Genomic DNA, 26,165 nt, shown 5'->3' on the forward strand with positions numbered 1-26,165 from the left:
AACATTCAAATTTCTTTACTCTTATGTAATTTTATATAAAAATAAACTTAGATTTTAAATATCCCAAAAGATTTTGCTCTCCATAAAAATATATCCTGTCAAAATTATACAAATTCAAATATGAACATGCTGCATAACAAAACCTGGAAATATAAATAAAATGTGTTCCTTTCAGCAATAACAAATCAAATCATTCAGTTGTCTTTGCTCATATGTCATTTTAGAGCTGGACGCCTGGCATCTTTTTTTGGCCACAGGTTCGTTTCTGTTTGCTGTGAGGTTCTGTGTTGTGGAGATTCTCAGGATGGATTGCAGGTGCTCATCAGTGAGGCGACTCCTGTGTGCTGTTTTGTTAGTCTTTATCACTGAGAAGAGCTTCTCACACAGATATGTGCTACCAAACATGCACAAGGTTCGAGCCGCATGTAGACGGACTTTTTTTGTTCTTCAAAGTCACCAAAGCGCCGTGCAAACTCAGTGCGCTCAGTTTATCAGCAAAGTGCGATTTGGGAACACCGTAGTGACGACTTGGTTTAACATTACTTGGCAACAGGGAAAGTGGGGCAAGGTGCACTTGGTGCATTTGTGTCTCCCATAAAAGCAGCTTCACTTGAAATCACTTTGTGATTGTGCACGGGTTAAAACGTCCGCTGAAGTGTCAGATTCTTATTTAATTATGCTGCTTTCTGTATCTTCTGCATTGCATTCAGGTTACCCTGATGTTTTATCTCATAGTGCCGTCTTAGATTAAATTCTGTAATTACAGCCACATTAGCTCCACAAATGAGACACACGGGTTCAGTAAACATATACTCAGCCTCCCATCGGTTTTAAAGGCTCTATTTTCAGAATCAACTTTTCTCTTCAGCATCGTGTGAGCTAGCTTCGCAATAACTTGTTCGGCAAGGCGGCTGAAGCGCTGCATTATGGGATCTGTAGTTTATTGTGTTACCAGCGCTTCATATACCCGGCTTTAATAACAATAATACAGTATATAAAATGATCTCGGGCCGGATATAATTACACGCCGGGCGGATGTGGCCCGACCTTTAGTTTGACACATATGGACTAAATAGAACTTGAAAAGATATATTTTTTCAAATGTGATCGCAATTCAAATAGAGTTGACGCAGACTACAGCCTGCATCCTCCCTCGCTGTTACTTTTTACCGTTCATCTAATGAATACACTGAGTATGGCTTTACCAAAACAATCATTGATGGTGAATAAAGTATCCATTATTCGAGTATGTAGATCGGCATATATATATATATATATATATATATATATATATATATATATATATATATATATATATATATATATATATATATATATATATACCCGCGTATCACAGCGGAGAAGTAGTGTGTTAAAAAAGCTAGAAAAAGAAAAGGGAACATTTTAAAAATAACGTAACATGACTGTCAATATACAGTATTTGTTTTGTGAGTGTTACTGAGTGTTGCTGTCATCAAGGATTTGATTATCATTATTTCTTTCAATCAGGTTCGTATTTGTAGGATGTGTTGTGTTCAAGTTACATTCCGTGTTTGTCAATCGTTGTAAAGATGATAGGTTTCATTCATCGATTCGTTTCTTACTGCATCAATAAACAGCTCGTCTTCTTCTTTATCTGAGACCTGACACACTGCATGCACGGGTTTTTTACACTGTCTTCCTTTAGCGGGACATTGACTTTTTCCACCGTGTGCTTTGTTTCCGCAGTAGCTGGATTTATGAATATGCTTATCAGACGCTTCATATTTTTTGCTGCCTTTTCAATTGTGTAATTCAGTTTTGTTCAGCTCTTTGGAACTGTTGCCTTTTATCTGTGCACTGCGTCAGTTCACGTGAGCCGCTCGGTGTACATGCATCGAAGGTTCCCAGCTGTGCTGGTGCCATCTCGCTATGTCCATGGCTGTATTTAATGTTACCTTAGTCCTGGCACTTAAAACTTTCTCTCGCAGTTTCGCTGAGTTTGTGTCAAACACCACCCTGACCATCTCATCTTCCTCTCCATAAGCACAGTCCTTCACCCGTGAATATTTACCCGTGGCAGTTTGCTATTGGATTGCCGCTGACGGACGGCCTTATATGGGCAGGCACTAAATTACAAACGCCAGCGGCAGCCTGTCTATGAACTTAATTTAAAGTGTAGGTTTACATCGTGCTTCGTTTCCGAAGTAGCAGAACTCATGAACATGGTTGTATATGTCACTTGCTCGCTTCTTATTGTTTCACTGCCTTCTCAATTATATAATGCATGTTTTCTTCAGCGCTTTTTGAGGTCTTCCTGGTTTTCTATGTACTGCGTGATTACGTGGGAGGCGTGATGATGTCACACGAAACTCTCCCCACGGCGTTGAAGCTCATCTCCATTACAGTAAATGGAGAAAACTGCTTCCAGTTATGACCATTACACGTTGAATTTCGATATAAAACCTGCCCAACTTTTGTAAGGAAGCTGTAAGGAATGAACCTGCCAAATTTCAGCCTTCCACCCACACGGGAAGTTGGAGAATTAGTGATGAGTCAGTGAGTGAGTAAGTCAGTGAGTGAGTGAGTGAGTGAGTGAGGGCTTTGCCTTTTATTAGTATAGATACACACACATATATATATACCCATATATATATATATATATATATACCCATATATATATATATATATGTATATTCTTATATTCTTCTCAGATAACTAACTTGTCTTTAGTAAAGGAACGTGATAAAAGTCATTCCCAAAATAAAACACTCTCCTGAATTTGTGCGAGACATGACCCATCACCCTCTGCTGCAGTGCTGGCTCAAACCTCTTTCCATGAGGCTAGAGTAGGTGCCTTTGTTAGACTGCAGATTTGAACTTAAATTAGCCTGCACTGTCCTCTGTTTCCAGTCTAAAGGACAAATAAAATGTACTCATTGGAGATGAAAAAATGTTTGGATATTTTTTTTTCATTCTCAGCCATTACTTTTTTTTCTTCTGCTTTCTATGTACCAATTAAGAGAAAAATCTAAAAGAAAAATCTAATAATAATCTCTAAATAATATAATTGTAGTGTACAGTTCTTGAAGCCTCATCCATTAATCTTCACACACACACTTACTGCAATACAGTTCCAGTTCACACAGGCACCTGGTAGAAGCCACCTGTAGACAACGTGCCAGGCCATCATGCACACATAAACACTTACCCATTCTAAGCCATTTCACATCTGCAAGCTATTCTAATCATCTTATTTTTTTTAACTTGGGAAGAAAACCAGAGTACTCTATGGAACAATCTGACAAACATGGCAAGAACATGCAACAGAGACAATGGCGAGATTAGACCTTAAACACAGGACTCCAGAACACAGAAGCGGTAGAACTGTCGACTTTATCACCTTGCCATCCAAAAAAAAAATAATCAATAAACAGATTACATTAAAAAAGAACAAGAAGCTGAATTCAAAAATCAAGTAAAATTTTTTTTTGTTCAGCTTTGGATGTAAATTTAAGTACATAAAGAAACTGCCACCTTTAAAATAACAATGCATTCAACAGGTTAAGAGAGAGAGCCTGTAAAAAATGCAAACAACAACCAAGTTTTCAAATATTACTCTAGCAAAAAAAACAAAACAAAAAAACAAAGACAATTTAGGAAGCTTCAGAGTTGTGCAAAGAAAATTCAAAGTAAGTGGCAAACAGAAAATGATCAAAACAAAAAGTTCACACAAATATTTTCAAAGGAAGAATTAAAAGGAATGCCTGAGGCAGATGCATGCCATATACAGTATGGACAAATCAAATGTGTTTCAGGCAATAAACATGTCAAGGACTAACCAAACCCCTGGGCCTGACAGGATTTTATATTGATAGTATGGGAGCAATAAATAAGACGTTCATTATAAACCTTTGTTAAGCATATTTCAGCAATCAATTTCAATTGGAGAATTATCTGGTAATTGTAATTAAAGACTAATATTTCTTATTTTGGTGTAATGTGAGATTATGGGAAATATAATAAGAAAAAATGCTTGCATGGAAATAGTGTGCTAAACAATAGTCAGCATGGGCTTTTGAGAGGACCATCCAGCTAGGACAACCTGGTAGACTGTTTTGAACAAGCCACTGATCTGCTAGAGAGAGGGAAGAAAAGCAAATTACAAAGTTTAAGTAGACTTTCAAAGCACTTTTGGTAAACTTAGTTTCTAACCAAAGATTAATTTTAAAACTAGCAGTCATTGACATCATTGGTAATTTCTGCAGCTTAATTAATCACCCACATGTAAACGGTGTTCACTGCACACGTTGTACATAATGCTGCCAACTGGCTTTGAATGTGGCTGACCTCTGAAGAGAAGCATCTGCATTGTGACTCGTAATATGCAGCGTCATACAAAACGCCATGAAGGACTAAGACAACAACACTGTTCTCCTTTGTCTTTTAATGTTTATTATTAAGAAGCAGAAATTTTAAGAAAGAAAACACAAAATTTGAATTTTTGAGCTCTGTCCTTCCTCCTCTTTCAGTTATACACAACGAACACAGCCGCAACTCTAATTTACCACTCAAAGCCAGTTAAATATGGCATTAATAGCATACATAACCATGCACTGCTCAGTATAGCAGTAAAAAAAAAGTAACATCTGAAATGTTCAGAAAGAAAACACAAGATAATGAATGCTTGAGACATATGGAATGGCCATTGGATGCTCACATTCACACATAACTAACATTAATCTTTATATATAATATGCTACTGTGGCTGCTTGTTTGTCTATGTAGGATTTTAAATCACAAATTTGGTACACATGTACTACGTGACGTCTACTATTCGCTTTCGGGGAGATGATTGACCTCCAAGGATTTTTTTTTTTAATTTTTTTTTTATTTTATTGTAGAATCAACTCTCGGCACTGGCCAGCAGGGTGGCACACTTGTACAGGCGCCATCATTTCCCCTACCTATTCATATCTTAAATCTTACTTGAGGCAGATTGCCAGCTTAAGTTCCAGCTTAAAGAAAACATACTAAGTAATCGCAACACAAACACTGACTTGATCAGTTTTAATGCCAAAAAGATGCCGATGAATGAAGAGAAGCAGCGGGCCGCTAGGGTGGAGAAAAGAAGAGCTGCTCAGGAAGCAGCAAGCGCATCAACCTCTGAGCAAACGAATGCTAAACGTACAGAGAAAGAGAATGAAAACTATGAATACTCAAGTCAAGTATATTCACTGCACGTTATTGTGCAGTGTGCCGTTACTGGTATAAAATAATTCAAAACACTTCAAAACAATAACAGCACATTCTTGAGAAGATCATTTTGCAACTACTCTCACAAATAAAAATGAACTCAAGCAATTTAAAATGTTTTAATTAATTACACTATATAGAGAGTATGTGCTTACCTCCTCTCACATTCATACACCACAAAGACTGGGAGAGGCACAGATGATGTAACACAAGTAACAGATTACGGAAATACAAGAACACAACAGGAAAATATAGAGCATAGCGAATATCAAAATGTGGTGAAGTTCTAAAAGACTTAGATTAGTATTTTAGCACCTGTTACACACAGACAAAAATACAGATAAGGGGAGAATTATTGATGAATGAAGTTATTCGTGTAATGCTGAATTTGCAGCAAATCTCAGTGTTTTGCTTTGCAAAAAAGTTGGCAAAATAAACGATGTTTCACTTTCAGTAAAATTTGAGTCACTGACACAGACTAAAGGTGTTTATATTCTGTCTGGATCTGTTTTTATGCAATATTTCCACATGTACGTATCTGCCTGTCATTTAGTATTTAAATAAAGATCACTAGTGATGTCATGTGTAGTAGATATTTTGCTGATATTTTGTACTGCTAAGAGGACAGCTGCATTACAATGACAGTTGGCAAGCACAATCCTAAAGATGCATTATGCTCTACAAGGACACAGGAAATCAAATTGTTGGAACAGAACATGAAAGTTGTTGATTTCTAAAATCACGATGAAACCATTATTTCTGTATGGGGTGAATGTTGGACATTAACAAAAAGCAAAGAAAACAAGCTGCAGACATGTAAAAGTAAACGTCTTGAGGAAGATCTTTGAATGAAGATGACAAATGGATAATATATAAGAATACAGAGAAAATCAAAAAACTGCAAAGGATGGGCCACATGGAAAAGTTAGATGGTTATAGAACCCTTAAGAAACTAATAAATAGTAACCCACAAGGTAGCAGGAATGTTAGATGACCAAGAAAACAGTGAATGGAGGAAATAGAGGTGGATCTGAGAAAACCCCAAGTGAGAGGTTGTCAATAAAAAGCAAGAGAAAAATAACAATGGGGCAGAATCATTTACGATGTGAAGGCTTTCCATGGGCAGAATTGCCACTTGGAATGGAGTATCAAGTAAAGAGCTACATGAGCTCAAAGGAAAATTCTAAATGGGTGATGCTAACTTAAAGGAAGCATCCTTTAAAAAGATTTTGAGTATTGTGGTGTTGCAAAATAACACATGGTGACAGTGCTTATTCAAGCACACTCTATGACAGTGGACAGTGGACAGCCCCCCTAGGGGGGGCGTGAAGATATGAAAAAAAGAAAACAAGAATCAAAAATATGAAAAATACATCTATTGAAACCAAAACAAATTAACTTAAACTACATTCTGATAGTAGAAAAATAAATATAGAGTTAGATAAATGTCGATAAAATTTAAGTGAGTATAATAAAATATGCATCTATGATATATCATTAATTAAAAAAGAACAAATTGATATTAGTAGGCTCCTTTCAAAAAAACATTAGGGGGGCGCCATTAAAACTGCTATGAAAACTCGGGTCGCAAATACTTAAAGGTTGAGAAATGCTGCGCTAGGACACCTCTGATGTTACTGCCGGTGTCCGCCCAAAAGCAGAAGCTCTGTCATCTTGGAACAGTTCTATCTTGAACTCACGTCTGTAGTGACAACTTCTAGATAATTGGCTCTTTTTTTTATCTAGCTGCCTCCAAATATACAAGGTGGCTATATTGGCACCCCAACTCTTTACTGTTGTCCTCTCTTTCTGTTACAGTGGTGTTTGGTGCTATTTTGATTGAGCAACAGGATGTAGCAGCCTTTCTTCAGGCCATGGCAACAAAACTCCAGGCAGTAAAGGTCCAGGTTGGGGAACAACAGGCTTGACTCAGTGAGGCAGAGGTACATAGTCAAACACGTGTTGCCCTCCAGCAGGAACAACTGATGAGTCTATCCCAGATATTGTTGCCATTACATGCCAATGATAATATTGAGAATAATATCTACTATTTGAGTGTACAGCTTCCCATCTTCCCTGGGAGCGCATGGAGTGGATGCACTTACTGGTGCCATTCTTGCAGGGACTGGCTCAATGGGCTCATTACACCCTTGAAGAGCAGTTAGCTGTGGATTATACCCAACTCAGAGCCAAGGTGCTGCTGAGGTACTGAGTTAGTCCGAATCAGCAGGCAAGGGCTTGTCGGTAGTGCTATCCGGAGTGGCCGATCTGCTCCCAAATATTTGAACTCCGGGGCAGAGTCAGGCGTTGGCTATAGCCAGAAATAAATGTCCTTAAAAATTGGTCAAGGTTATAATTTGCGACCTCCTGGTAAATGCCCTCTCCAATTACCTCACCCAGCTGGTCTGGCGGCTGGAATATACTAACATCCATGATCTCATTGCAGCCCTCAAGCAGCAATGGGTGGTCCCACAAGTTTGGAATGGCCTGTTGCTTGCCACAAGTCCCTGATGGGACATGTTTCCATCCCTAAGCCTACACACCACAAGATGGAATAATCGGAAAAAACTAAAGAGGGAGTATGCGATCCTTCCCTGCTGTCACAAGTGTGGGGAGATGAACCATCCCACCTCAACTTGTCCCTGCTTCGGTGAGTAGTTATCAGTGGACACAGGGTCATATCTCCTAGCAGCAACATTTTTGTTGTTGCACTCTGTTACATGCTGCCATGACAGTGAGGATGCAGATCGACCAGTTTGACCAGTATCCACGGGGAAACTCAATGGTACAGGTCCACTTCATGTAGAATCACCTACCAAGGGGCAAGTCAAAACAGCAGGTTGGCAGTCTTACACAGCCCACATTATCCAGTGATAATGGGCTGAGGCTGCTCACAAAATAAATGCAGAGAAGAATGCACTACCCCATCTAAAACACTGAGCTACGTTATATAATAGATGGTGAGAACAAATCTCAAGCTGTCTCCACATCAGCTGGCCGATGACTGGGGACATGTTGCTCTCCAGTATGATGAGGGCAATGTACTGTAACGCTGGCTCGAACAGACATTTCTATGGAGAAAGATGTTGAGTCATCATGGGTCATCGCTCCACCCACTGAGGTTGCTCCGGACCCAATCTCAGACTTACAGTTTCAAGCAAATGCCAGCCTCTTTCAAAAGAGAACTGTGGAACGTTGATTCCTTAAAGTTTTCCAAGAATGTGGTTGTTCTGATAGACGGACAATGAAGTCTTATCCAATGCCACCAGGTCCTCACTTTGTGCTTAATAATGATTTTTTTGTATCGTGTAGCCAAGCACGAGGTTGAGGTGATGTTATTGTTGTTAGTCCCATGAATTTACATAGGTTTGGGAATTAGCATATGCCCACCTTCTAGGTGCCCACTTGGGAACTGAGAAGACACTAGAGTGGGTTAAGCTCAGTATTTTTCGGCCATGGATTAATGAGGAGTCTGCCGCATTTGTGCTTCTTGTCTGGAATGTTAATTGTGTCAGATTCCTCAGAAGGACCGTGCTCTTCTTGTCTCAATCCTGCTTATCAACATTCCATTTGAACGTATAGGGGTAAATATTGTAGGACCTCTGGAACCCTCATCTTGTGGCCATAAATATATATTAGTGATTGTAGATTATGCTAGATAATACCAACAAGCTAACCCCCTGAGAGTAGCTATTTAAAAAAAAAATGAAACATGGAAACTGGTAGGGTTTTTTGATGTAAAGAAGTCCTAACGGATCAATGGCTGCCTTTCACCTCAGAAACAATCAGGGATGTTGCTAAACTACTTAAAATAAAGCACTTAAAAACCTCAGTGTATCATCCCCAACCTTTCAGTAGAGCAGTTTAATCAGATGCTCAAACAGAAGCTGCACAAGGTGGTCAGCGAGGATGGAAGGAACTGGGTGGGATCGGTAATCACCCTCATGTTAAGTATATAAATAGGAGGAGGTCCTAAAAGACTCCATGGAGTTCTCCCCATTTGAATTATTGGACATTCTAAACAAGGGCTGGGAGGAAGGTGCATTGCTGTCTACTAATATTTTGGATTATATTGCACAGTTACAAGATCGATTTGAAAAAATCACACCTATTCTAAAAGAAAACATGGAGCATGCTCAAACAGCACAGTCTCACAATTATAATCGTGGGTCGTCGCTTTATAAGCAATGCCACAGATCGAGTTGTGGTCCTCATTCCCACTTTACATTCCAAATTACTGGCACATTAGCAAGGTCTCTATGAAATTAAGGAGAGGAAAGGTCTGGTTGATTATTTAGTGAAACAACCGAATCGTCATGATTAAATGATTTGGCACTCAAACAACAGCATGAGGCTGAAGTAGCTATCTTGTCTGTCCTACAAGGAAGGACCTCTATGATTATGCATGACATCATTACAGAGCCAGGGTTTGTAATCTGAGATGCTCATACTGTCTCCTGGAGGCAAAACAAGTAGAAGTGGAGCTTGAGGTCAGGAGAATGCTAGTTCTTGGTGTAATTGAGTAAAATTTTAGTCCCTGTTTTAGTCCCAGTATCTTGATCCCAAAACTGAATGGCAGTTGCCACTTTTGACTTCCATCCACTATATCAATTCTCCCAATCCACAAAGGTAAAGACTACATTTAGCACCCCTAGCAGCCACTGGCAGTATTATGTCCTCCCAATTTATATGCAGAGAGCACCAGTGACTTTCCAGCATCTGGTGGATGAAGTGCTATGACCTCACAATGACTATTGTACCACCTACCTGGATGATATTGTTATCTATTCCGGCACCTGGAAGGAACACTTACAGCAGGTTTGCATGGTACTTCTGGTGCTAAGAAAAACAAGACTCCGGATCAAACCTGAAACCAAACCAGGTACTTAGGCTACTTGGTGGCAGTAGTACGGTGCAACCACAATCCACAAACATTGATGACATCATGAAATGGCCCCACCCAAAAACCCAACAGCAGGTTTAAGCCATCTTGGGTTTGGTGGGATACTAATGCTGGTTTCTTCCCCATTTCTCCGAGAGGACTGTGCCCTCGACAGATCTCACAAACAAGCAGTCCCAGTAAATGGAGGTACAGGATGCTAACACTGATGGCGCAATCTGTGACTTAAAACAAGCCCATACGTCAGCACCTGTATTGATAACTCCTGATCTTTCTCTACCTTTTATCTTACAGACCAACACTTCAGACACAGGTCTCTGTACTGTGTTGAGCCAAAGCATCAAACGTGTTGAACACCCCATCATGTTCCTGAGCCAGAAACTACTGGACTGGTGGACCAGGTCTGCAGCAATGGAAAGAGAGGCACTGATGATAAAGTGGACTAAAAACCAGATAAGGTACTACCTCCTGGGCTGTGTGTTCACTCTGCTGACGGACCATGGACCGTTACAGTGGATGGTGATTCACACGGCTTCAGATCAAGATGGTTTTTGAACCTTGAGCCTTATTGATTCAAAGTCCTCCATCATCTCAGTTCTCTCCATGCCAATGCTGATGCTCTTTCTCTGGCTCATAACCTCATGGTTTGGATCACCCAATGTATTTGGGCTGAGGGTGGGTACTGTCATGCATGTACACATAGAGGACAGCTATAGGGCCCTAGTGACTGGAATTCTACCGCTGCACCAGGGGTTGGTGCAATGTTCTAATGCCACGTTTTCTTTCTCCTTCTGGGGACCAGTTGATTGATGGCTAGAACACCTCTGACGTCACTTCTGGTATCCGTCCACCTGTACCCACCTCTTCCTGTCAGAAGGACCCAAAACCAGAAGCTATTCCATCTTGTAATAGTTTTGTGTTGAACTCACATCTGCAGAGATGACCCTACAATATTTTGCATTATTCCTAGACTCTCTAATGTTTGGCTATCATACTTTAAAAAAGACATAGCAGTTCCAAAAGCTGTGTGGATAGTAACGAAATGTTGCCCCACACTAAAGGACATGTCTTACTCAGATAAAATAAGGTAATTGAACTACTTTAGTCTTAAACAAAGAAGGTTATGTGGGGATAAAGCTCTCAAAAGAATTCATAAAGTTCATCAACCAAAATTATTTAATTTAAATATTGAATCACCTTCTCAAACCAAGGGGAAGTGCTTTCAAGACAGAGTCAAAAAAGAACTTCACTTGAAGAGTTACTATATACAGTTAAAGTATAAATACTTGAAGCATTTGAAAATATTTGAAAAGAATCTGAATTAAATATGACAACCTAGCTACTAGGTAACTAAGCAAGCTTGACAGAAGGAATGGTCTTTCCTTGTTTCTAGAATGTTTTTGCTATAGTGTTACAATATATACCATTTCACAAAATTGCTGTGCTGGAATATCTGAAGTGTCAAAGTCACTGGTGTGAATAAAAATCTACTTTGTCTTATAGTTTTCAAGATGTGGAAGAATGACAATTAAGGAAATGTTATACTGTATACTGTATATGTATGATGCATCATAAAATGATGAAATAAAACACAGAAAAGACCACAGTCAGTATAATCTTCTGGACACTGATGAGAATACAAAATACATGATGCACATTTTACGAAAAACTTTTTTTTTTCTGGCAACATATTTACGTACAGTTTTGTCGTATGAGTGCTTCCTTGCAATGTCATTTTCTATAGGCAATATGCATAAAGAAGCCATCTTTCGTCACAGTTGGCCGAAATTTGTTCTTTATAAAGGATATGTTTAATTTTTTTTTCTACTTCACAGATCATGATAGGCATGATTAATAACAATTTTATTTCTGTCATAATTGTTAATAGTCTTTTAAAATATTTATAATTACATTAAATGTGTTTAGAATGAAACATGCTTAATTTTAACATTTCTTTTTTTGTTTTTACGGCAGGCCTACCAAATACATTAATAAGCTTTTTTATTTGATCTTTTATTTTGTTTTGAATTACACATTATTATAAATATAATTTTGTTAAAAAAAAGCCTTCCTATACAGTAAACAACCAAAATTTTGAAGCAATGTGGACTAAAAGTCGCTTCTGAGGCCCATCTGTAATTAGTGGCCCTAAAGCTTAAGATCATTAGTTTCATAGCAGATCCTCCTCATGTTTGCAGCTAATTTTGACCAGCTCAAATTTTTTTTCACAATTAAATTCAGTGAGATTGGATATTTCTGAGCCTCAATAATAAGAGATTAATACAATTTATTTTTTTTTTTTAGTTTCACTGCAAATAACAAAGAATTTCTTGTCAGTCAGTAAGTCAACCAGTTTTGTATATGGATAAAAATAAACTGTTCAAAAAAATTAAAGGAACACTTTGAAAACACATCAGATCTCAATGGGAATAAAATCCTGCTGGATTTTTCTACTGATATGGACTGTGCAATGAGTTAGGAATGAAAGGATGCCACATCGTTTGATGGAAATGAAAATCATCAACCTACAGGGGGGCTGAATTCAAAGACACCCGGAAAATCAAAGCGAAAAAATTATGCAGCAGGCAAGTCCATTTTGCTGAAATTTCATTGCAGCAACTCCAAATTGTACTCAATAGTTTATATGGCCCACAATGAGATGACAGATGGTGTCCTGGGGGATCTCCTCCTAGATCTGGAACAGGGCATCACTGAGCTCCTTGACAGTCTGAGGTGCAACCTGGTGGCATCGGATGGACCGAAACATAATGTCCCAGAGGTGTTCTATTGGATTTAGGTCAGGCGAGCGTGAGGGGCCAGTCAATGGTATCAATTCCTTCATCCTCCAGGAACAGCCTGCATACTCTCGCCACATAAAGCCGGGCATTGTCGTGCACCAGGAGGAACCCAGGGCCCACCGCACCAGCATAGGGTCTGACAATAGGTTCAAGGATTTCATCCCGATACCTAATGGCAGTCATAGTGCAGTTGTCTAGCTTGTAGAGGTCTGTGTGTCCCTCCATGGATTTGCCTCCCCAGACCATCACTGACCCACCACCAAACCGGTCATGCTGAACAATGATACAGGCAGCATAACATTCTCCACGACTTTTCCAGACCATTTCACATCTGTTACATGTGCTCACAAAAACCTGCTCTCATCTGTGAAAAGCACAGGGTGCCGGTGGTGGACCTGCCAATTCTGGTATTCTATGACAAAAGCCAATCGAATTCCATGCTGCCGGGCAGTGGGCACAGGGCCCATTAGCTCTCCTAGAGTAACTGCCTGTTTCCTGGAATCTACTCCATGCCCTTGAGACTGTGCTGGAAAACATAGAAAACCTTCTGGCAATGGCACATATTGATGTGCCATCCTGGAGAAGTGGGACTACCTGTGCAACCTCTGTAGGGTCCAGGTATCACCTCATGCTACCAGTAGTGACACTGACTGTAGCCAAATGCAAAACTAGTGAAGAAACAGTCAGAAAAGATGAGGAGGGAAAAATGTCAGTGGCCTCCACCTGTTAAACCATTCCTGTTTTGGGGGTCATCTAATTGTTGCCCCTCTAGTGCACCTGTTGTTAATTTCATTAACATCAAAGCAGCTGAAACTGATTAACAACTCCCTCTGCTACTTAACTGACCAGATCAATAGCCCAGGAGTTTCATTGACTTGATGCTATATTCTGATTAAAACGTGGTCTTTTAAATTTTTTTGAGCAGTATATATCACCAAACTAGCAACACAAATAAAGATTCAATTGTTCATATTATATATATACAGTAACATAAACCTAAATTGGAAACTTTTTTAACATTTAATAATATAAGTTTGCCATAAAGTACAATAGATAGTTCGGATGTTGTACAGTATAAGTTGTACAAGGATCATATAGAACAGTGAAAGTCTGAAAGCTAGTAAGCCCCTTACTCAATAATAAATACTCACTATAAAAGAAATGAGCATGCAGACTTTGGCTACAGTTGTGGAGATACCTCAAATATTTCAATTTGTAGCATGTTAAGTACTCAGCCTTCACAATTTTAAACATTTTAAGTTCTACCACACAACTTGTAGTTTTCCACAAAAGCAGATTCCCATGAAATTTTGACATGCACTGTAAATTTTACAGATTTCTAAGTAATTTTATGCTTGTTAGGTTACATCAAATTAAGTCTCAAATGTTGCAAAAATTAAACTTGACATATTTGTAGTATGCCATGCAATCAAGGATTGCTGAAAAATTTTAATGACTGGTGTTACAGCTGGACTGCTTTGCGGGTTTAAACACTGTTATTTCTATCCTTGTTTCACAAGCAAATCAGTAAAACAATTATAAAACTTTTATATTTAAAAGAAAGTGAGTACAGATCATGTATTACAACTAAACAGCAGATTTCACAGCAATTATCTACTGTTGGTTTAGTTGGTTTAACCAGTTAGCCAAAGTTCCTTGTTCTAATTTTGGATATTGATAGATAGATAGATAGATAGATAGATAGATAGATAGATAGATAGATAGATAGATAGATAGATAGATAGATAGATAGATAGATAGATAGATAGATAGATAGATACTTTATTAATCCCAAGGGGAAATTCACATACTCCAGCAGCAGCATACTGATAAAGAACAATATTAAATTAAAGAGTGATAAAAATGAAGGTATAACAGACAGACAATAACTTTGTATAATGTTAACGTTTATCCCCCTGGGTGGAATTGAAGAGTCACATAGTGTGAGGGAGAAGTGATCTCCTCAGTCTGTCAGTGGAGCAGGACAGTGACAGCAGTCTGTCGCTGAAGCTGCTTCTATACCTGGAGATGATACTGTTCAGTGGATGCAGTGGATTCTCCATGATTGACAGGAGTCTGCTCAGTGCCCGTCACTCTGCCACGGATGTCAAACTGTTCAGCTCCGTGCCTACAATAGAGCCTGCCTTCCTCACCAGTTTGTCCAGGCATGAGGTGTTCTTCTTCTTTATGCTGCATCCCCAGCACACCACCACGTAGAAGAGGGCACTTGCCACAGCCTTCTGATAGAACATCTGCAGCATCTTATTGCAGATGTTGAAGGATGCCAGCCTTCTAAGTAAGTATAGTCGGCTCTGTCCTCTCTTGCACAGAGCATCAGTATTAGCAGTCCAGTCCAATTTATCATCCAGCTGCACTAACAGGTATTTATAGGTCTGCACCCTCTGCTCACAGTCACCTCTGATAATCACGGAGTCCATGAGAGGCCTGGTCCTCATAAAATACACCACCTGCTCCTTAGTTTTGCTGGTGTTCACTCGCACCATTTAACGAAGTCCTTGATTAGGTTCCTACACTCCTCCTCCTGCCCACTCCTGATGCATCCCATGATAGCAGTGTCGTCTGCAATCTTTTGCACATGGCAGAACTCCAAGTTGTATTGGAAGTCCGATGTATATAGGCTGAACAGGACCTGATAAAGTACAGTCCCCTGTGGCACTCCAGTGTTGCTGACCACAATGTCAGACCTGCAGTTCCCAAGACACACATACTGAGGTCTGTCTTTAAGATCCATGCTACCAGGTATGAATGTACTCCCATCTCAGTCAGCTTGTCCCTAAGGAGCAGAGGTTGGATGGTGCTGAAGGCACTAGAGAAGTCCAGAAACATAATTCTTACAGCACCACTACCTCTGTCCAAGTGGGAGAGGGATCGGTGTAGCATATAGATGATGGCATCCTCCGCCCCCACCTTCACTTGGTATGCGAACTGCAGAGGGTTGAGGGCCTGGTGGACCTGTGGCCTCAGGTGGTGAAGCAGCAGGCTGCTCCAAGGTCTTCATCACATGTGACATCAGAGCGATAGCCGGAAGTCGTTCAGCTCACTAGGATGTGATACCTTTTGGACTGGGGTGATGCAAGATGTTTTCCAAAGCCTCTGGATTCTCCCTTGTTCCAGGTTTAGGTTGAAGATGTGCTGTAGAGGACTCCCCAGCTCCAACACACAGGCCTTCAGCAGTCATGGCGATACACCATCTGGACCTGCTGCTTTGCTGGCACAGTCTCCTCAGCTCTCTGCTAACCAGGGCTGCTGTAAATGTGGGTTGGGGGAAACTCTCTCCTATGCTGGTATCAGCAGAAGGATGGGTGGAGGGTGCAGTACTCTGAGGTGAGAGTGGGTTAAAGTGGTCAAACCTGTTGAAGAAGTTGTTCATCTGCTTTGCTCTCTCCACGTCTCTCTCAATGGTGGCACCCCACTTCAAGCTGCAGCCAGTGATGATCTTCACCCCATCCCACACTTCCTTCATGCTGTTATTCGGCAACTTCTGCTCCAGCTTTCTCCTGTACTGCTCCTTCGCCACCCTGAGCTGGACTCTGCACGCGCTTGAGCTCATGCTGATCACCGCCTTTAAAAGCCCTTATCCTTGGTAACCTGAGGAGTCGGACTCTTTCCACTGATATGAGTGGCTCCAAATCCTAGCCATGTCATTTTTTACCTCTGCCTCCAGCAGATATAAGAATACTACACTAATCACCCCTTGTCTTAATTTCACACTTATTCCTCTGCAAAACAAAAACAACAACATATACACATGTTGGAGCATCTGATGCCTACTACTATGTAACATTAAAATATCTAATGGCTCATAGGTGTCTACTTAGAAAATGCTTTCAAAAACTGTGAAGATGGCATTATGTTACTCTCAGTAACTTATTTCATGCATGCACAGTTCTCAATGTAAAGAAAAACATTATAAAATGTGTTTGAAATGTACCCGTTCCCAGCCTCCACCCATGCCATAGTATTTTTAATGATAAGCTGACTTCACATTGTGTCCACTATATTTCTTTCTTCATAATATTGTAAACATTAATCCTGTCACACACTAATCTCTGTTTGATTACAGTAAAAATATTCAACTACTTCTTCATCTACATCTACATTCATCTTCATGGCTTAGTTGTACAAATTGTATCTCTTAATTCTTGATACATTTCTACATGGCCTGTAAATGTACTCGCCCGCCTGGGAAGTTTTCATATTTTGCCAATATATAATATTGAATCACAGTTGATTTTTATTTGTCTTTTTTGGTTCTGATCAACAGAAAAAGACTGTATGGCCAAAGTTAAAACAGATCTATGCAAAGTGATTTAAATTAATAACAAATATAAAATACTAAATAATGGAGCTCATAAGTATTTGCTCCCTTCATTTTAGTATTTAGCAGATTTACCTGTGGCAGCCATGACAGCCTTGAGTGTGAATGCACGGGGCTTTTTTATCAACTTTGCCACTTTTCTCAATATATCTTAGCAAAACTACTCGAGTTCTGTCGAGCTGCATGGTGATTGTGAGTGAACAGCATGTTTTAAGTCCTCAGTTGGATTGAGATCTGGACTCTGACTCTGTCTCTCCAAGACTGCTGTTTTAGCCACTCCTGTGTAGCTTTGGCTTTGTGCTTATATTTTTTATTTTTTATTCTTGCTGGAAAACAAATCTTCCCCTATGATGCAGATTTCTTGCAGACTACACCAGGGTTTTCTTCCAAGATTTCCCTGTATTGTGCTTCATTCATTTTATCCTCCATTACTCACAAGCTATCCAGGGCTTGCAGCAGAGTAGTATTGTTGCTGGCACCACCAAGCTTCAAGGTAAAGATGGTGTCCTTTTGATAATGTGCAGTATTTTTCTTAGGCCAAACAAGTTGCTAAGTAAGTTGGTGAAAAAGCTCAATATGGGTGTTATCAAACTATAGAACGTCTTCCATGTGTCTTCTGGCTGTGCGTTTTTTTAACAATGGCTTTCTCTTTTTCACTCTCCCATAAAGCTGCAATTGGTGAAACAACTGGGGAAACAGTTGCATACAGTGGTTCTACTGTCTTTGCCAAGGTACTATGTAACTCCATATTATTTTCTTGTCACATCCCTTGACTTGTTCTTTTCAATCACCTTTCACTGAGTTGCCTGCAGTGTTCTTTTGTCTTCATTGTGTAGGTTAGGACACCATACTGACTCACACAGGTTGGACCTTCTAGATAAGGTGCATGTATACTACAATTGATTGAAGCCCCAGACTCCAGACCTCTAATGAAATAACGATGTGACTTCTGAAACCAACTGGCTGTACCAGTGATGATTTAGGTGTGTCATATTAAAGGGGGTAAATACTTATGAGATTGATTATTTTGTGTTCTTTTTCTGTGTCATTAATTTAGATCACTTTGTAGAGATCTGTTTTCACTGTGACATTAAAGAGTCTTTTTCAGTTGATCAGAGCCAAAAAGCCAACTTAAGTCAACTGTGATCCAATGTTGTATAACAATAAAATGTGAGAACTTCCAAGGGGGCGAATACTTGTTATGGGTAATGCACCTTGCACATTCAGTATGATGCTGTAAGGTAAAATGTGTTTGAATCTGCCTGTCTGTTAAACTGGGACTTCCTGATATCATTTGTACCAGCACACTTTATATTAGGAAATGAGATCCATCCATCTGTTTTCCAACCTGTTATATCCTAACACAGGGTCACAAGGATCTGCTGAAGCCAATCCCAGCCAACACAGGGTGGAAGGCAGGAAACAAACCCCGGGCAGGGTGCCAGCCCACCGCAGGGCACACACACACCCACACACCCAGCACACACTAGGGACAATTTAGGATCTCCAATCCACCTAACCAGCATGTCTTTGGACTGTGGGAGGAAACCAGAGTACCCGGAGGAAGCCCACACAGACACGGGGAGAACAAACCCAGGTCTCCTAACTGCGAGGCAGCAGCACTACCCACTTCGCCACCGTGCCACCAGGAAACGAGATGAAACATAAAATTTAACTTTGTTCTGTGATAACAGTTTACATATAAAAAGTCTTATTCTGTAAACAAAATGTTTATATGAGACTTTTAAGGACTAGCTATTTTGGGACCCTTTTCATGGTATTTAAAGGCAGGTGGGTATTGCTAGAACGTACCCTTTATGTGAGTGCTCACTGGTGGGACTGAAACGTTTACTAGTTACTACATGTGAAAAAGACCCTAAGTGATAACAGGAGTTATTCTGTTAAGACTAATCAGACTTGCTATAGAGAGCCTTGCTGCTCACATAGTGAGCCTCCACAAGTTGGTGTAAATAACGGACATCCTTTGAATTTAATTGTCACGGTGGCTCGAGCCTTTTTTAATTTACTAAGTATTTTCCACAACAGATGTCTAAACTAACTAAGTAGTGAATTACTTGGGAAGGCTGGTATTTCTATTAAAATGTAAACTTAGTGTAGATCCTTATTATTTGACAGGATACATTTTTAAAATGTCTTTTGGGGTAATTTAATTGTCCTCCTACTTAGTGATCAATTAGAATGAAAACCACACTTATCGTACCAGTACCTGATTTTTAGGCAAATGCCTTGGAAGTCACACAAGTAAAGATGCCACTGCATGGATTTCAATGCTGAGACTAACAGAACAGTTTTTTGTGCACTGATGCAATTCATGCTTAACAAACAACATGGACTCATTACAGAGAGTGACATGAAGCAGGCAGTCTAAAACAGATGACACTCCTTGCGTTGCCTGTAGCACTGGCAATGTGGAATTATCACTGAACTTTGTTGTCAGTTTTGTTTTAAACCGATTCACACAGTGTTAAATTCAAATTCAAATCAACACTAATAGAAATTGCAAAATCACTGTAGGTTTCTTTAGTGATTGATTTGTTTAATATTGTTTTGAGTAGGGTATTGTGTGTTGAAGCTTATTATACCCAGTGCATCCAACGGACCCACCATACCATTTTATCATTCTCAAGAGCTTCTACTTTAGGGCAATACTCTTGATTCAAATTAACTCCTGCAGTCAAACGACTGCTTCTTTGATGGATGACTATAAAAAGTGCCTGAGTGTAAGTGAGTGTGGGTGTCTATGCAAAAGGAGGCACTCTGATGGACTGGTGGCCTTGTGTTCATTGACTTTGGCTCCAGGTTCTGCAAACCAACACTTGATAAAGTCTTCTGACAACACTGGATGAACTGGTCGTGGATTTCTACAGTATTATGTTTCAGGAAAGAGACATTGGACTAATTTTTAATGTGTTTTGATGCCTCCTTTACATGGATGAAAACAAAAGCAGGCGGTTCACCCACAAAAGGCAGTGTACACAAAAATATGTATTTATTAATGTAAAACATGTTGTTCCTGTTTTGCATGAATGTACAATTTTTAGTATTAGTTACTTTCGCATTTGCTAACAAGCTTGTTATTTCTGTAATTTAACATCCTCTTGATTTCCATAAGTGTCTACAGTTAATTCAATTGATTGCACAAGGCTTACCCATACTCAATTTCTATAATATGTTATATTTAAATAATAAGCCAAAAAAGCGGGGTTCTCTTTTTTTTTACATTATTAAGTACAACATTTGAAGCAACATTAAAAAATTGCTATTGATGGTTATATTTGCCACCTGATGGCCATATTGAGATTTCATGATGATTTTTAAGCAAATAATCTAGCTTTGCTAGTGGGTACACACACACATTTAAGAAAAAAAAACAAAAAACAGGCAAGTTAGAAAAAGTAGAAAATTCCTAGGATGCAGAACACAAACAAAAACATAGTGAGAGTTTATGGGTTAAAGCAGAAAGCTTTATGAATACAAACAGAAAGTGAAGAGCACAAATCAATCCATCCATTTTCATGAGCCATTTTGCCCCCTACCAGGGTCATGTGAAATTCTATCAACTATTGCTGAAGCACCGGGCACATTAGGTGCAAAGTTGAAAAAAAACAGCCGACGGGTAGACAGTCCACCAATGGGGATAGTCACAAACACACGAATTAACCTAACATTCGCCTCTTGGAGGAACCAAAGAATACCAGTGTAGACATGGAGAGAAAATGTAAACTCAACACTGCCAGGCGGTGAATCTAAGAGCGCTAGATTCCCTCCAAATCCAAAGGTAATGTTGTAGTTTGACTGGCCAATTTAACAGGCCTGATGTTTACAGTAAGTAACATTTTATTTTAAATATCAAATTAAGTTGAATTCAATTATTCTCTTGTTTGCTAGCTAAACAGAGGTAAGGAACACGCCCCGAAGCTGGTAAGTGAGTGAGGAAGGCCCGTCCCCTCGGTCTGGATTTGCACAAATAAATCAGTACCACAAGCGAACTATGATACACAGCGAAATGAGAGAAGTCGCAAAATCAACCAGAATGTTCAATCAAGTTATAGAAAAAAACCTGATCTAAATCCATTAAGTAGTTCTCTTGTGAAAAGCGCACAGACGTACATAGACTGGATTTTATATATTACTAGAAAGTAATGGCACACTGCACAAATACACTTGACTTGAGCATTCCTAGTTTTCCTACTCTTTCTCTGTATGTTTAGCATTCGTTTGTTCGGAGGTTGATGCGCTGAGCGGCCTGCTTCTTCTCTTCTTTCGTCGGAATATTTTCACATTAAAACTGATTAAGTCAGTGTTTCTGTTGCAATTACTTTTCCTTAATTTTTCACTTACGCTGATGCTTAAATCTTCAATCTGCCTCAAGAATGATTTAAGATTTGTTAATGACAATGATGATGGTTCTTTATACCGATGTTGACTTTACATGGTTGAAATATTATTCTGCTATATTTTATTAAATATATTAGTACACCAGAATATTTTTTTCTTGTTTTGCTCCTCTAAACCTAGAAGTGTCTTATGGTCAGGTGCGTCTTATGGAGCAAAAAATACAGTAATTTTTTATAAAGAACACAAAGAAACTTGTTAAGTATAGATTTCCACAAATATCAAACAATTGTTCTTTAGAAGAGAATCATAGACACATGGAAAAATTTACCAAGTAATGTAGTACAGACAGTAATACTCTTGAGCTGATATTTTTTACAAGAACATCAGAACACTTGAACAATTTTAAGAAGAACAGACTATTTGGCCCAACAAAAGTCACCAATTCATTTTATCTAATTTTTCTAAATTAACATTGAGTCAAGGTTTCAAAGTATCTAAAGGACTACTCTCTCCCACAATAGTTGGCAGTTTATCCCATGTGTCTCTGTTTCTCTGTGTGTGAAACAACTTTCTTTCATTTCTGTGAAATTAACCCTTCACAAATTTTTAACTGTGTCCATGTTCTTGCTTAAGAACATAATTTAAATAAAGAATAAATTAAATTCAACTTTGCTTCAGTTCTTTTACTATTAAAATACTAAAACAATCTCTTTGGATCATTGTTTGCCTTTTTCACAATATTTCTCTGTAACTGTCTTTTAGTTTTCCTAAAGATCTTTTTTAACTGTTACTCTTATGCTCCTATAAGCCCTACGGTTAGCACAAGAGTTATTTGTCTTGTATGCTTTACAGTTGTTATTTTTTTCTTTTCATCTTCTTTTTCAGCTTCTTATTTATCTCTTTAATTAGCAGTCAGAATAAAGACAGAAGCTGTGTTGGACTGAATGACATGTTCTTGTTTGTTCTAATGTTATAGTAACGTGCATTTTCAAATGCAGAGTCAGGAAAAACTGTACAGCAAAGAGAAGTGTGGAAGTGTTGCAATGCATGTATCAGTGCTGAATGGAATTCTAATGTACTGCCGGATAAAAGAAGCAAAAAATATATAGAATTTACAATATGAAAACAGAGCTATTACTATTTCTTATGATTATTATTAAGGGTGTAGAGTAAAACCATTTTAAATTTAAGTCATCAAGGACTAACAGACACCAGCAACAATCAGGTCAGAAACTAAAAAGACAAAATGCAGCAAGTCAACAAATCATACATAGGGAAAAAAATGGATAATTAAAATGCATTTAACCAAAAGCGGAATAACTTTAGTCAAGTGGCTGTTTAAATCAGGAGATGCAATTGGACTTTTTTTTTTAAATGAAAACATAATAATGTGAAACAGGTGTTGTAAATTAATGTGAAAATATGATTTGCCTTCAGTGAGAGACTTCTGTTAAAAAAATCTTAATTCTGTGGTGGAAGTAATGACTAATAATTTCTCAAAATGATTCACTTACTGTCTGAGCATTTCGATTTGACATTTAATTACCCTAATAATGAAGCTTTCTTACATTTTCCTTTTTGGTATTTAATAAAGATGGTGTATACACATAGGTGTTGAATTGTTTTTTTCTCATCAGTAGCTCATAAATTGTATACAATAATAAATCCTTAAAATTATAATCAGCTAATAAAGTCAGACAAGTATACAGAGCAGTTGTCAGGAAAATGAAAAAAGTAACTTTGCACAAAACAGACAGCTGGTTGAACAACAGTGAAGACCAACAGACAGCATAGGAGGACTAAAAAGAATGGCATTAAAGAAAGATAGGCTACCAGGAAAGCAGGAGACTTGGAAAATGAGTTAAAATAAAGTAGTGAATATTGGAAACAATATGTTAAGATGGTTGGCAAATCAACCTATACTAGGAAATCAAAGTATAATGAAAAAGATTAAACTGTAAAAGGGATCAATCCAGACTCCCTTTAACTTTCACTATGAAAAGAGTTTAAACTATGATATTTTCAGTAATTTGTTCATTTAAAAAAAAATTATTTATGTATATTGTGCTCCATTTATCTCCCATATCCAATGGGAGTGGTGGCTCTGAGATCAGGGATCTGCACGGACAATCGGAAGGTTGTCAGTTCGAATCCCGTAATTGCCAATGGGGACTCTGCTCTGTTGGGCCCTTGAGCAAGGCCCTTAACCTGCAATTGCTGAGCGCTTGGAGTAGTGAGAAAACCGCTATATAAATATAAAGAATTATTATTATTATGGTGTTCTGGTGGCTGCTGAAAACAAACAACACAGTATATAGAGTATGCGCACATTTTTGATACGTATATCAAGACCAAAGGAATTAGAACCCACATCTTGAACTCTTATGCAAGTTAACAATCAAGAAAAGTACAATGTTAAGGGCTGCACTACATCTAGTAGTGTAGTGGCTGTCTCTGCCACCTCACAGGTTCAACATCATATATTCAAATGCCATACATAGTACTTGTTTGTGCAGTCTACATTTTCTTCCCATGTCCGCAAGGCTTTTCCACTAGATGTTCTGAATTTCCTCTTGCATACCCGAAGGTTAGATTGAGTGGTGATTCTAAGTTTACTCTATGTGGATGTGTATGTGTGTGTAAGTGGATTCTGAAATATACTGGCATCCTGTACAGTGTTTTTTTCCTGCCTTTCGCTCAATTGCTGCCAGAATAGTCTCCAGCCCTGTAACCCTTATTGAGAATAAGGTCTGCAGATATAAAGTTATGCTAGTCTGTCTACTTTTTTCCTAGATCAAAGTTTGGGGGAACTTTAGAAAACTGTTTTCCAGCTAAAAAGTAGTTGTTTCATTGGCAAGGTTTACCATGACAGAAGTGTTACTAGGTGGGCTCCAGACAAAAGATAGATGTGGATCCCCTGAACAGCTATATGGAACCTACTATATGAGCCTGACGCTTTTCAGACAGACCAGGGCTCACAGGTACAATGACCACAAGGGCTAACAGATGGCACTGTGTGCCAGTGGCCTCAAAACTTTATTAATATGGAATTAAAAGAACTTGCTTAGATTTAGAAAGACACTCAGAACTGTTATGTCTTTGGAATACCTTGGAGAGGAGGAGGCGTTCTAGGGATATTTGAGTGAAGCAATAGACACAGTGGGGGCTAATAGAGATATAATATAAGCACAGGTGGGAAGTCATTAGCCAAGAATCTTTCAAACACCAATAAAAAAAAAAAAAAACACTGCAAACTCCTTAAACTAGCTTGTTTTATTTGCCTCTAACCATAGTCATTTTCAAAGTTTCTTTATGGAAAATCATTACAGTAAATGCCACCATTTTAAATAAGACCTATGTCATGATGTTGTACGTTGTGCATGTTACCTGAATGACAATCAACAAAACTGCTTTAAACAATATGATCACAGCCATAAGAAAAATTACAATGTTCATAAGAAATAATTACAATATAAAGAGAAAGAAAAACATATCCGAACATTCCAGTAAAATAACACTGGAAGATGTCAGAACATTACAGCATGAAAAGGAAGTCTAGTATCAAGATACATTGACAAAGGACGTAGGCTTAAGGTAACAGGTGTACCACTTCTGCTGAAGAAGGTTTCTAATTCCAGACCTGGTTGACCACTGGGGCTGCAGATTTTTTATTGCAATAAGTTATAAGCAAGTAATTCTTACTGTAAAGAAACCTCAATGAGTAATTAGTTGTTCTTGTCTTCAGCATTCAGAGGCATTTCCCTTGGTGTCTACTTCATTCGGAATTGTCAATATTAGGATACAACTAAGGGAACAAACTCCACAGAAAAGGTGCATTAATAGTAAAAAGACAAAAGAACATTAGGAACTAAAAATTATGGCACAAGTGTGAAGATTCCTGTATTTCCAATGAATACAAATCTCACACTACTGTTCTCTACTAAATTTAGAATAAGAGAAGAAAGAAGAGCAGTTAATTAAACAATGAGATTAGTTAGTTGGAAAAAAAACTCATTGATCATGCAGCTGGCTGGGAGAACAACGTACGGCTACATGTGGTCCCTAGGACTGGGGATGGAAGGTTGGTTTATAAGCATGGACTTCAGAATGGGGTTCAACAGGTATAACACCTTGCAGAGATTGATGCCAACTCCAATACCTTATGGGTACTAAGCAGGATTGAGAAGCCAAAGTGGGTCAGTTCTTCACAGTAAAAAGGAAAGTCGTAACAGAAGGCCAGGTACCATGGACAGCGAGTCATGTATGGAAAATTACTTTCCTGATTGAAGACATTTTTGGGTTTGTGGATAAAGTTCTACCTGGAGGACAGTCAGATCCAGTCTGATCATTGTACATTTATATGTAGGAAAGAGTAAACTGCCAATTATGCAAATGAAAGAGCTAGGTGAAGAGCTTTCAGTCAGACCTAACAAAGTGATCATATATGAAGTACTAGCAAAATACCCACGCATCACAGCGGAGAAGTAAAGAAGTTATGAAAAAGAAAAGGAAACATTTTAAAAATAACATAACA

The sequence above is a fragment of the Polypterus senegalus genome, chromosome 9 (genome assembly GCF_016835505.1).
Source record: "Polypterus senegalus isolate Bchr_013 chromosome 9, ASM1683550v1, whole genome shotgun sequence".
Taxonomy (NCBI): Eukaryota; Metazoa; Chordata; class Cladistia; order Polypteriformes; family Polypteridae; genus Polypterus; species Polypterus senegalus.